We start from the raw sequence: 15,127 nt of genomic DNA on the forward strand, positions 1-15,127 counted from the left end.
CAAAGGACCTCCCCGGCAACATGTCCTCATACAGCTCCAAACCTTTTTCCCTCGTCACCAACTGAATCAAAGAACACTCACAAAGAAGAAAACACCAAAGAAAGTGAAACATGTATCTTTCATAAGAAAGAGATTGATGATGTTGGTGAATAATTTTTGTCGGAATTGCTGTAATGATTTTACCAGTGAACCGATTTTGGGGGGTTTATGCTTGAGGACGCTCAAAAATGAGCAGGTTCTGTGAAGGGTGTGAAGGAGAGGGAAGATGGGTTACAGAGTTTCAAGTTTGGAGCCTAAAAATGGGGAAGTGAGGAGGGATTTGGGATTGTTGGGGTGGGTTGAAGGGTAGAGGAATCTGGTGGCAGAGATGGATGAGGATGAAGAAGCCATTTATTTTTTGCTTGCCTCCTCTCCTGCTTGTTTGGTTTAGGGCACGTTTGGAAGAGAGAAAAACTCTCAAGGTTTTGCCTATAAGAGTTTTTGATACGTGAAGTTTTCAAAAGAAAGTTTTTTTTTTTGCGTAGCATGAAAAGAACATAGTGGGAAAATGTGAAAAAAATGAGAGGAGGGTGATGGTGGTGGGTGGTGGTAGCAGTGGTGAGATGGGTGGTGAAAAGTATAAAAATAAATTTTTTCTTGTCTGGCAGGAGCAGTTAGTGCATATCACCTTGTGTTGGGACGTTACAAGTTCGAACACTAGGTCTGCCTAACCTCAGCTTTCTTTGTGCTGAAAAAAAAAATCTCTTGGTAGGAAACATGCCTTCACCCCTCTCCTTTCTCATGGAAGAATGTTTCTTATAAAAAGTGTATTTTTTAGAAAAACTCACAGCGACAAATTCATTTTGCATCACTTTTTCTACATCTTTCTCGCTTCCAAAAGTGCCCATAGTGAAAAAAGAGATAATATACATATATATATATATATAATGAGAAAGAGAGGGAAGAAAAGGGAGAGTTGATGGAGCTGGCTGTTCAGTTAAACCTCTTTTTGTGAGACTTAAACAGGACACTTGCTGCATCTTGGTGGCATTTGTTTTTGAAAATGTCACCCAACCTTGGACTCGATCTGCTAGCTTGTATCAAGCAGGTTTCCAACTTGCAACATCCTATCACAAGTTGATACACACAAGCTTACAGGCACAAACTATCACCAAACAAGCAGAGCCCCTGTTGGTACATATATAATGGTAGATCTTGAAAGAGTGGACTGACCTTTCTTTCGATGAGAACCGCGAACCAGATAAAACCACCCCCAAAGTAAGAGACCTGGCCATGCTGGTCTATGGTCACTTCTCCGGCGGTGTAAAACCATGTCGCACTCCTCGCTCCAAAGGAGTCGCCATGCCTCGGCAATATGCAAAGAAAGTGATTCCCATGAGAATGGGACACCGACCACCCATCTAGTAGCCAAAGCCCCACCCCACTGCACCAACCCCCTTGGGGCACCAACCCATCTAGTAGGCTCATATATTCTATCCTAGCCTACAAAGCACCAAATTGCAGTAGACCCGGTTGTTCACCCAATATCCAAATCTGTTTGTCAGATTTGATGTCCAGTTTATTAGGCAATCAGGTCGGATGAGATTTCAGGTTTTTATTTGATCTTAAACCAACTAGATCCAAACCCGTTATCATGTAAGTGTACGTTGAATTTATAAAGTTGCTACTCGAATCTGTGACAATGTTGTCAATATCGATATCGAACATCAAATAAGTTTTTAAAACGACTCAGATCTTGTGCGATACGGTAAGACTCAGCTTGAATCGGCTGATTCGCAACGATGCTGACGACACTGATCTGTGATGGATCAGAATTTTCTTCATTGCACCGAGCCACGATCCTTGATGCAATTAAGCTCTATCTGATCAAGTATGGCTACATCTGGATAGGGGTTCTGAATCTGGATCAGGGTTGGGTCAAACAAGTGGGTTTAAAATCCGGACTTCTGTGGTAACAGATACAGATTTTTCTATGGGGTTGGATTCATAAGAACTGAACAGTACATGGACCAGGATTTAGTTCCAAGGTTCTAAACCAGACCTAAGTCCAATCTAAGGTCTGATTAAGATTTGTAAATTTCACAAAATATTAAAAAAAAAAAAAAAAGGAGAGAGAGAGAGAGCTTTAACAAGGTCCGGTTCAGTGGTTCTTACTATCCAAACCCAGAATCGAATCTAGTTTGCCACCTAGCTGCTTCATTTCGTCCCCGGACCCGGTACCAGCACCTCAAACTCAAAGTCTGAATTCTGTTCCGGATCTACTAATCCTGGATCAGATCCGACCCGTTTATACTCTAGTTATTTGGAGTACGAAATTAGAAAGGATATCCGGTCCGCTCTTCTAAGAGAGAGAGAGAGAGAGAGAGAGAGAGAGAGAGAGAGGAATCAAATCGATGATGGAGAAGGGGAGGAGCCCGGTGGTGGACGGAGGAGGGGAGCCGATCTCGGCGTCGGCGGTGCTGATGGCGGCTTCGAAGCACATAGCATCGCATTGCATGGCGGAGAATCGGGCCTTCGTCGCCTGCAAGAAGAGGGACCCCAACCCGGAGAAGTGCCTCGACAAGGGCCACCAGGTCACCCTCTGCGTCCTCACCCTGTTAGTGCATCCCTTCGCTCGCTCGCTTTGCCTCCTCTTTTGTTTTCTCATTCGTGTTCGTGGTAATAGATTTTAGAGAATATGAAGATGGTTTTTCGTTACGTATCGTAATTTTTAATTCTGATTCTTCGTGGATTTGGGGTTTTCCTTTCCGGTTCTGAGGTAAACGTGTTTTCTTGCGGTGGTTTATGCTTTAGAACGTATACCCACTTTTTGATCTTTGATTACGGATGCATAAACTCATCCCCTTCTTTTCCTTTGCTTTTTTTTTTCTTTTCTGTTTTTGTCTCTGGAGGGTGTGAAAATGAAGGAGGGTTTGATTAGAGTTTAGCGATTCAAACAAGGGTTTAGGTCCTTCTAATTGAATTTGAATATTCCATGTGATTCGTCTGGATTGATTTTGCTTGTGTTATTTTTTTGTTCATTGCTCTCCCAATCATTTTGCGATACTTTGTCTTTTCGGATTGCCGTTATGTTGGTGCATTTGTTTGGGGCAGTGGACAGGGGAAACGACGTTGTTAATTGAGAATGGATGTCATTCACAAGAAAGCTGCTATCAGAACTCCCTAATCAGTTCATCGTAGCCTACCAAGTGCGCTCGTCAACATGGGATTCTTGCTCCTTCTTGATTGGTGTTAGTTTTGTTCCTTTTCATACCTGTTTATTGGTTGCTTCTTTGGTTACGTAAGAAGCCTTATAAAAATTATACTAATTGGATTTATGGTGGTCGTCGTTAGAACAATTTTTCATTGTGGGGGTCATTTCGATAAGGTCCTGTTCTAGTAGTTTGAATGCATGTCATCAAAATTGATAGTTGTTTACCTTCAAAGGGTCACAACATGATATCGTATCACAGTTCAGCACACGCACAAGTGCACACATACATACATAAAATATACATATAAACATATACATGTACATACTTTTGCAACAGGGGTGGTGTGACCACAACTCTAATAAAACAGCCTAATGTAATGACTAATTTAGAAAAATAGAAAATCGAATTTTCTTCCTTAAGTAAAATCAATGCTTAGCTTAAAACACTATAAGGCAGCAAATATGTAGAAAAGTCTACCAAAGACACTATTAGGCAACAACCAAATTCCCTCTTTGCCTGATCTTCAATTTATCATTCTTATGCAACAAGAGATTGTCAAGATTAAAAACAATGCCAGTGTTTTCAATGTCAAAAACAGCAAGGCAATGTTTGAAACAAAACTGTGGAGCAAGCAAAGAAAGAAAGCACTAGTAACAAAGTTCACAAGATAGCAAGGTTGACCTAAAAATCTATATCAAGAATGAAACTTAATAAGGGTGAGGGAGGAAGAGATCTCTTTGAATGCCAGTAGCTACAAAGAACAAAGACTTCAAAATATAAAGGTGACTCATGGTTATAAACCTTTGAATGAAACATGCATAACAATCAATATAAGTCTTTGAATGAAGCAGAGCAACAATTCTCAATAATCTAAATATCAGGAGTCATTGATATACATACCACATCAGTACAGAAAAAAGGGCCACATCAAAAACGAAAAAGGTATCAAAAGTTCAACATAGCATCCACCACTACAAACTAAAAATGTTGAAAAGTAAAGCAAATACTATCAACATATCATCTAACAAATGCCTAAACAACAAGCAAATACCAATACATATCCATACTTTCTCTTTCTTAAATTATAATTTTCTTTAAATGCTCTCTCTCTCTCTCTCTCTCTCTCTCTCTCTCTCTCTATATATATATATATATATATATATATATATATATATATATATATATATATATATATATATATATTCTATTAGTTTGAATGCATGTCATCAGGATTGATAGTTGTTTACCTTCAAAGATTCTTACCTGCATATATGTATCATAGGCTATATGGGGTAGACACAGTTTAAAGCCAGTGCTGTACTAGGATACAGATTCAATTTTCTTGACTCTGCCAACTTAATTTGCATTAGTGTTAGACCAGTATCTCAAGCTGGATAACATGGGCGTAATGAAGGCCCGTGAAATAGTAGATACTGTGGAGAACAATGTCCATTTGTATGACCATAAACATTGTCTACAACTAGAGCAATATTGGGAATGCCAAAGCATGACTTTGTGGAAGATGCTTCATCATAGAGATGCTTTCCATCAGAGGGGTTTTACTTTCATTTAGCTACTCAGTTTTCAATATTTTTATTCTTAGAGCTTAAGGAGCTGGATGCAAGGCCTGAGGCAAACATGGTAAAAGTGAATATACTCATCATCAAGTATGATCCTGCAACTAAATGCTCAATAATTGTTTGATGTAGTCTAACTGATAGTTACTTTGGACTGTCATGAGTTGTTGGCACATGATTCTTGGATATTGTCTAGCTAGGACCTAAGGTCAAATGATAGACATAGGTAATGCATGAAGTAGAGTGATAAGGGTCTGTTCATGAATATGCAGGTTTTTTAAATAACTAGGTGGTCAGGTTCCATTTGTTCAGGGGACAGAATGTTCCTCAGTCAATGATCCCCTTAACTTTGCAAAGGACTCTATTGAATTTCTTCCACATGCAACGGCAGTTTTCTGCCACTAGTGCAGTTATGTTGCACGCTACCTGTATCCACATCCCAATTAGCAGTTGAGCTTGTAGACCATGGTTTGGATATACAGTAAAAAGGTCAGTTTTTCCTTGCTTCTTAGTTGCCTCAACCATGCATTATACTGAAATTATCATAACATCAAGTCATCAATAGATGCAAAGGGGAGTTAAAAGATAGAAACACGCCTAGTGCCAAAATTTATTTGGAAGAATGGAAAATGTGCATTTCGCAGAAAATATTCAAATCAGTTTATGCCAACTTAATCAACACTCTTGAAGTAAGAATCATACATTACCACTTTGTGCATGGAATATGTGAATCCATACCAAACTACCCGCTCCCAAACAGATCCTAAAAGAAAATTTGGTATCCTAATTAACACTCTTGAAGAGAAAACAAGTATAATCAAAAAATTAGGTTATGAAAGATTGAAGGAGTTATCATAGATCTACCCCACTAAAGTAGATGTATTTTGAATTGGCTACTGATAATCATGGTTTAAACATGAAATTCTATAGACAAAGCAATATAGTTGGGTTTTAGTTGTCCTTGATATATTTAGGTCTGCATTCAATTAAATAACGTGGGTACTTCAAAATGCCTGGTGTACCCGTGTCAAGAATGGTACTTTCCTATTTATGAATGTTGAAACTGCATTCAGGTAAGATGTTTTGAGCTAGGGGTGGGCATCATGCCCAGCCCGGCCCACTAATGGACTGGGCCGAACTGGCTGGGATTTGAAGAGAATCCCACGGCCCATTGGCCCAACGGGCCAATGTGAAGCAGGTCGAGTCCTGCCCAGCCCGGCCCAAACCCATTTGTTTCCCTTTATTTCCATGACACGACACACAAAAACCTAATTCTTAATTAGTGCAACTAATTAGGTAAATAGTAATAATTAACAAATAGCAAGTTCTCATGCAACTAATTAGGTAAATAGTAATGGTTATCCAAGTTACTATGTAATAGTTAATTTTTAAAAATATATATATTATTAAAAAATTAATAAATAACTTAGGCCCATCGGGCCAGCCCGCTAACGGACCAGGTTTTGGCCCGGACTTAAAATCATGGCCCAAACCCGGCCCATGGCAGTCCGGGTCGGCTTAGCCCATCGGGCCGCCCCTATTTTAAGCCCTTCCAGAAAGGCTTAGATTCTTGCAGAAGGTTGTTGACATTGCAAGATCGAGATCACTTGGTGTGAACTGACCAGTGAGGGGGGATAAAGGATAACAAGAACTTGAAGAAATTGCTTTGTGTTATTGTACCATGGACTACGTCCTTATATGGCATCAAGGACTGGAATATGTCATGGTAGTTTCACTAGGATGGAACAGCTACACCATTTTTAATGATTGGTTTGGAGATTCTTATAGATGCTTGAATGACCTCAGGCTGTTCTTGTAGGAAAAGATCACAGGAATGGGGTATTTTTTTAATTTTTTGATGAATATAACAATTTTTGGACCATTGTCAGCAAGATGTTATGCAACGGGAAGTGGTAGACTTATAAGTAAAAGAACACAATCAGTTTTTTCCTACATCCTGAAACTTTCTAAAGCACTTCATGCTGTCATTTTCGTTTAAGGCCTAATGGGAAGCTTTGAAATGGCCTAGTACTAGTTCTGTTATCTACTTTATACTTTTTTGCTTGAGTTGGTTGGAAGCTATTTATTTCTTCTTCTTGGTGACTTATAGAACTCAATTTGTTATTACTGGCGCTTATGATGGCATCACACTTGATAAGCTTCATTTTTCAGGCTAAAAGGGCTCCATAAGAGGTGTCCACAGGAGATGAATGCATATGCAAGTTGCATGTATTACCATACTAACGAGTTTGAATTCTGTCGCAAAGAGCAGCAACAATTTGAAAGCGCGTGCCCTTTGGCTGAATGAATGATCAATCAAGGATGCCTCTCTGGTATCCTGGGAACCTGTATAAAGAAACATGCCATTCAGCTTTCTTGGAACTTGATGGTGTTGCAATAAATTTTGCTGCAAGGTTAATATGCTTGAGAATTTGTGCGACCTTTTTCTGTGAATTATTCTGATGCATAATCGCACCAAGCAATTCCGTACAAAATGTCTAAAATTTTATGCCAGACAGCAACAACCTTCGTTCAGTAATTCAGAATGTTTAAATGCCAAAAATAAGAATATGGTTTTTTTTCAGCCAGCAATAATTTGATAGAAATGGCAGCAAAATGCTTTGAACCTCACCGAGGACATGGCATTGGATAGAAATGAATGGAGGAGAAGGATTCATGTGGAAGACCCATAATGATTTTCTTTGTTGGTTCATATCGCCGACCCCAATTGTTTTGGGATGAAGGCGTAGTTGTTGTTGTTTTGTTGTAGCAATAATTTGAAAATATGGGAAATGGCGGTAGTCCTTGCAAAATAACAATTTGACAAAATCGCTTGCATATCCAAAAGTGTAGATTCTCAACTTTCTTAAGACATTTTTGCCTTCGTACATTACATGCGAACTTATTAATGTTCATGCAATATATAGTTGTAGGGAGTTTGCAATCTTTTAATAAAAATGAAATGCTGCAAACATTCACAAATCCATTATAACCTTCACAAATACAGTATGAACTTTGTTAATATAACTTATGAATCTCTTTTAAGTAAATATTTTTCAAAGAGATCCGAGACATTCGCAAATACCAGTTGCGAATGTCTTTGACTTTTGCACTTTGACGAGACTTCGTAAATATTGTATGACTTTTGCAAATACCATAAAAACTTTGTGAATATAACCTGTGAACATGTGAACATCTTTTAAGTAAATACTCTGAGAGATTCGTAAATGTTTGTTAACTTTCATAACCTTCACACTTTGATGAGACTTCTGTAAATACAGTACAATCTTCAAAATTATAACCTGTGAACATCTTTTAAGTAAATACTCTTCAAGGAGATCTGCAAATGTTTGCTAATATTCACAAATACCAATTATGAATGTCTCAAACTTTTGCACTCTCACAAGACATTCACAAATATTGTATGACCTTTATAAACAAAGTATGAACTTTATGAATATAACATGTGAACCTTCTTTAAATAAATACTCTTCGAGATCTATAAATGTTCATCGACATTCGCAAATACCAGTTGCAAATGTCTCTAACTTTTGTATTCTGATGAGACCTTCGCAAATACAGTACGAGCTTTGCAAATATAACTTGTAAACCTTTGTTAAATAAATACTCCTCAAGGAGATCCGCAAATGTCTGCTAAAATTTACAAATATCACTTGTAAATGTCCTCTACTTTCGCACTCTAATGAGACCTTCGTAAATACAGTACAACATCACTTGCTAATGTCCCTAATTTTTGCACTCTAATAAGACCTCCGCAAATAGAGTACGACCTTTGCAAATATAATATAAACTTCACGAATATAACCTATGAACTTCCTTTAAGTAAACACTCTTCAAGAATATCCATAAATGTATGCTGACATTTGCAAATACCAGTTGTGAATGTCTTCGATTTTCACGCTTTGATAAGACTCGCAAATACTGCACGAATTTCGTTAATATAACTTGTGAACCTCCTTTTAAGTAAATGTTATTCGAGGAGTGTCCTTAACGTTCACATGTTTGTTGATTCATATATAAAGTCATTGCGGTGATTTTTTCATTTTTTTTTGCGTGTTTCTTGTTAGAACCCTAACCCTTTTTCCTCTTCTCCTCTCCTTTTTACGGTGATTCCTGTGAAGCCATCTTGCAGCATTTTGATGAAGTTGTGGTATCCTTTTGGTTAACTTTATCTTTCGGTTAGCTCTCTCTCTCTCTCTCTCTCTCTCTCTCTCTCTATATATATATATATATATATATATATATATTAGATTTAGATATTTAATATAACCTTATATTATTTGTGTTTAGATGTGGCCGTGAAAGATTTATGTATATTTGTCTGTGTTTTATTTAATATTTGGTATCAGATTTTTTGTTTAGGGTTTACTATTTTTACGAATTTTTCATATATATATTGGTATTGTAGATGATTTATATTGGTTTTTTGTCCTTTATTTAATATTTAGTAGTTTTCTCTTAAAGTAATGGGGTCAAGGTTGACTATGCATAAGCATTTAATTAGTGTGATGAGGTTAGGGTTGACTATGCACAAACATTCAATAGGGGTTAGGATTTTTGTTGTTAATTAAATGTATGAAGGATATATGGATCATCTTTTTGTTACATGCTATTTTCATTATATGAATGATATGTTGTGTGTTTGGTGTAGACAGTTAATGATTGCCTCTGAAAAGGTTAAAGTACAATACTATAGTGTTTATTACACTAATTGGAATCTATAGTAGTCTTCAAAACCAATAGCTTTAAAGAATTTGTGGTTTTGATTTCTCGTAAAATCAGATATATAGAATAATTATTGAGCTTCTGGTATAATTATTCTCCAAACGTAGACAAACAACAAATATAGATAGATGTTTTGGACAATAATGATGTAAAGTTGATGTTATTAAGTGGTGATGTTTACTTGAAAGTTCACAAAGTTAAACAAGGAACAGTTATTAGTGAGAATGATGGGAACCCTGCGGAGAATATACTTATATATGACGCACCATCTATTGAACATAGTCCTTTGGTGAACATCAAACTGTCTCAAATAGTGGATGATATTAATGTTCTTAACATACACATGGAGGACATGCAGTTGCCCCAACCAATTAGTAATATAGATGCTCAATGTGCAAACCTTCACAAACAATTGATGTTGAACATAATCAGAGGATGCAGATGATATAACTAGGTACAAGTTGTTGAACTTTGCAATTTATGCTTGAGATACAGGTGTGATAATAGTGTTATTTTTATGATTAATCATGAAATTTAGAAATACAAGAATATTGAATACATGAAAGAAAATGAAGTGTCAAATACGATGACTTTTGATTTAGTTTGTACAATCAAATAGTCAATTAGTCGTAACAGTGATCAGGTTGACAGTAGATAATCGGATTATAATGATGACTATACCATATCGGATGAGGATAATTCAGAAAGGATTAGAGAGCACAAAGATAAAGACACTGATAACATGGCACAATTAATGGTGCATGAAAATGATGCATAAATACCAATTGAAAAGTTGAATAATTGGTAGGTTGTACAAGCTATATGAGCATTTATTGGGCAGCAGAATTATTTTTGTTTTATATAAATGAGACATAATTGAATAAGTTCTCGTTCATTGGATTCTTATACAATGAAGAACAATTGAAAATCATTGAAGCAGAGGCATTTAAGTTGATGATGAGTTGTGTAACAAAAAACTTAATAATTAGGACTCTTTCCAATGGCTAACAATAAGCTCAAATGATGGAGACATTGTTGTCGGGAAAATGTTTAATCATCTTAAATATTGTTGTAAGTTTTTTAAAGATTATGTGATCAGAAATAACTATAAATCAAAATTCATTAAGAGCAACAGTAATATAGTAACTCGTATGCATGAGAAAAAACTCAAGACTATGGATGATTTCTCCTAAAAGATCCATTACACAAAAGTGTGTGTAGCATTCACAAATATGGGATAACATTCGCATATCAGAATGTGCGAACCTAAAACCATATTTGCGAATGTGCTAACATGTTTGTGGATGTCCATATTGAGAGTTGCAAGATCTACATGAAAGTAGTGTGCAAAGGTCCCTACATCCACAAATATATGAAACGACACTCGCATATCATAATATGTGGACCTCATGACATTCACAACTAAGAAATTAACCTTATCAATTAGATGACATTCGAATATAAGATTATGCGAACGTCAGGACATTCACACAAGATTTTTTGAACCTCATGACATTCACACATAAGAGTGCAAAAGTCATTTTATAATAGATATGAGGTTTATAAATATGTGACCATATTCGTAAATATGGTTTCATGTTCACACATTTTGATGTATAAATATCGTCCAATTGATAAGGTTAACTCCGCAATTATAAATGTTGTGAGGTTCACATATTATGATGTGCAAATGTTATCTCAGATTTGTGGATGTGGGAACCTCCGTGTGTTATTTTCATGTGGATCTCACAACTCTTGAATATGGACATCCACAAATATGCGACTACATTCACAAGTATGGTTTTAAGTTCGCATGATCTAATGTGTAAATATCATTCAATTGATAAGGTTAACTCTTCAGTTGTGAATATTGAGAGGTTCGCACATTATAATCTATGAATGTCATCCCATATTTGTACATATGATCACATATTAGTAGATATGAGAACCTTCGCGCGTTATTTTCTTACAAATCTCGCAACTCTCGAAGATGGACATTTACAAATATGTGACCACATTCGCAAATATAATTTTGGGTTCGCACATTATGATGTTTGAATGTCATCCAATTGATAAGGTTAACTTCTCAGTTGTGAATATCGTGAGGTTTGCATATTATGATCTGCTAATGTCACTCACAAATATGTTTTAGGTTTACACATTCTGATATGTGAATGTCATCCAATTTATAAGGTTAACTTCTCAGTTATGAATCTCGTGAGGTTCACACGTTCTGATGTGTGAATGTTATCCTATATTTGTGAATGTGGTCACATGCTTGCATATATGAGAACCTTTGCACATTATTTTTATGTGAATCTCACAAGTCTCGAAGATAGACATCTGTAAATATGTAACTACATTTGCAAATATGGTCTCAGGTTTGCACATCTTAATGTGTGAATGGCATCACATTGATAAGGTTGTCCTCAATTGTGAATGGCATGTCACAATTCTGATGTATGAATGTCCATGGTTTTACACACTATGATGTCTATTTACATTCATATATTCATTCAATCAAAAGAAACCTGCTTATACATATATTCATTCATTCATTCATTAAAAATGAAAATGATGATACACATATATATTCATTCTCATTCATTAAAAAATAAATCAACTAATACATATATTCATTTCATTCATTCAAAAATGAACCTGCGCATACAATCATTAATTTATTAAAAAAGGAATTCATTCATTCATTCATTAAAAATAAACCTGCTCATGTAATTTTATTCATTCATTCATTAAAAAATAAACTTTTTCATACATATATTCATTTCATTCATGAAAAATGAATATGCACAACTTTGTAATCAAAATAAACTTGACATAAAGGTAATAATAAAAGTACAAGTGCATAATTTTATAATCAAAATAATTTATAAAGACTATTTTGAAAATAGTTGATTACAATGTTGTCAACGACGACTCCAAAAATCTCATATTTGCTTCATGTCAACTTTCATATCAAGGTCTTTTGCTTCATTGCCTCCTCCGCTATCTTCTTTTAACATGCATTTTTTTTTGTTGTTCTTCCTTAATTTCTTATAATAATTGACCATACTTTTCTTGTACTTTATTGCATCAGCATAAAAAAATAGTTATTACCAAATAATTAATTAGCTTATATTGCTTGAATAGTTCAAAATACAACATATAAACATGTACTTATATAAAATGAATGTTCATATTTCTGCCCATGTATAACATGTACATCAGGACAAATATATCGCAATCTTTGTTGTAACAATCATATAAAAAGTCAATATGTACACATATGTATTGAGTTTACACACGTGCAAAGTAATTAGTCGTTCTCTTGCTGAGAAATAACATCTTTATTCCATTCAGTTTGTGAATGTTCGTACTAGCATTAAATACGATATTTCGATATTTAAAAAGTGATGATTCACATTTTAGGGCTTTGTTTGTGGTTTTCAACCTCTTTTGCCCCATCATGTTTCTCATAGCAAATTTTTTGTTCATTTTTCTTGTGACTATTTTCGATGACTATTTTTTGGTAAGCATATCGTTAACGACTGAAACAACTATGAGAGAATGTCATGGCTAAGGTGAAGAAGATTTTAGAAAAGATATAAAATGAAGATGCTAAGGTGGTGAATGATGTTGATTTTCCTTAATCGAAGGAGAATGCTCTGATTGTAGAGAGTGTGCAAGAAGATACTGAGGAGGTGAAAGATGAGCCATTAGAGGAGCAAGTGCTTGTTCCGAGTTAGATTGTAGGATTCACAAGCTCAAGAGTCAGATTACCGAGGAGACAATTTTGTTTCAATCATTTTCTCGAGAGAAGAGAGGGTCTACAAACAAAAACAGTAATCTAGCTAGCATTAAGAACCCAAAGATTAAACCCTTTGATGTTGAGTGTTGTCATATTTCATCAATTAATGACCTTGTGTGACATAGTTTGTTGAACCTAAATAGAGCGCTTCAGAATTCAAAATTCAGAATTCACATCTTTCAATTGCGCAAAGAGTCATGCAGGAACAAATATATACCTCTCATTGGCCATAACAGCAGGCATGTGCAACATTCTAACCCTTCGTGAAATTGATGATTTTCATGAATGAAATGAATAATTTGTATGCACAAGTCCATCTTTTAATGAATGTAATGAATATATGATTATATGAGCAGATTTATTTTTTAATGAATATAATGAATATATGCATAAGCAGGTTCAGTTTTTAATAAATAGAATAAATTATTGTATGAACAAGTTATTTTTATGGGGATCTTGCAAGTCTCGAAGATGCACATCCACAAATATTTGACCAGATTCACACATTTTCATCTAATTTATAAGGCTAACTCCTCATATGCGAATGTACTAATGTAGTTTATGCAAATTTTGGGATTTCTGCAAAACATCGTGTAAATACAAATTTTAACGAGAGGTTGCAAGATCCGGATAGCGAGCAATGTATCGCACAAAACTTGGGAGAAAAATCAGCATTTTTGCATATTTGAGAGGAAATTCGCATATTTAAGAGAAATTTTGCATATTTAGGAGAAAATTCACATTTTTGAGAGAAAAATTCCAGATATGCATATTTGAAGAAAATTCACATATCTAAAGGAAATTCACTTATGTGAAGGGCAAAAGATCCTTTTAAAGCCAAAAATTTGCGATGTTTCTAGGTTTCAGTTAAAGAAAGTTTACAGATTTGATAATGTGAACTTCGTACTATGTATACAAAGTTAGTTTTTAAAGTTTCCAAAGGTTTTAGTTACAAAAAGTTCAAAGATTTGATAATGTGAACTTCGTACAATATATGCAATTTTAGTAGAATATTTATGAAGTTACGACAAGTTTTAGTTACAGAGAGTTCACAAGTTTTGTCACATGAACATCGTGAAGTCTGAAAAAAATGTGTAAATCTACTTTTTAGTAAGAGTTTAAGATACTCGATGAGTGTGTACCGATATAATGTGCAAACTTGAGAAAATTCGCTTGTGTAAAGGGGAAAATGTCATTTTACATCTAGAATTTGTGAATTTTGATATCAAGTGGATTTAAAAAATTATAGAGAATTTTGAAAAACGCATCATTTTTGTTGTACAATACATTTTTTTTATAATACCAAAATAACATAAACATGTAAAATATGAAGCAATTTTTAGATTTGAACATTTATCAGTTCATTTAATAGAAAGAGTATCAAAATAACTTATTCATGCTAATGTGTAGTTAAAATAATAGATTCACGCCAGAAATTTTAAAAAATAATTGTTTCAATCGTTAAAAATATGCTTATCAAATTATCTCATTGTTAATGGTCTTAGAAACTCAAAAAGTCGTCAATGAAATGCCACCAAATAGTCATCAAAAAGTTTTGCCAAAGGGAACACGATGGGGCAAAAGGGGTTAGTAACCACAATCAAAGCCTTAAAAATGAAAAAAAAAATCCTTAAAATGTGAATCATCGTTTTTTAAATATTATAGCATCACATTTAATACCGTACAAACATTCACAAAATAATGGGAAGATTCACATTCAAGTAAGCCTACATATGAGGCACATGATCCGCATATACATGTATTTGCAAATGTAAGCATACATTTAAGAACATCCTCGAAGA

The 15,127-nt window shown here is 35.0% G+C and overlaps 1 long non-coding RNA gene across 1 annotated transcript; it reads left to right on the forward strand.

The window, feature by feature from the left end:
• Positions 1-2,361: 2,361 nt before the first annotated feature.
• LOC149844097 (uncharacterized) lies at positions 2,362-7,202 on the forward strand. The gene is made up of 2 exons (XR_016430952.1): positions 2,362-2,596; positions 6,944-7,202. It is a non-coding gene; the product is annotated as an uncharacterized LOC149844097 (long non-coding RNA).
• The last annotated feature ends 7,925 nt before the right edge of the window (positions 7,203-15,127 follow it).

The sequence above is a fragment of the Nuphar pumila genome, chromosome 3, assembly GCF_984573655.1.
Source record: "Nuphar pumila chromosome 3, dmNupPumi1.hap1.1, whole genome shotgun sequence".
In the NCBI taxonomy this organism is placed as follows: domain Eukaryota; kingdom Viridiplantae; phylum Streptophyta; class Magnoliopsida; order Nymphaeales; family Nymphaeaceae; genus Nuphar; species Nuphar pumila.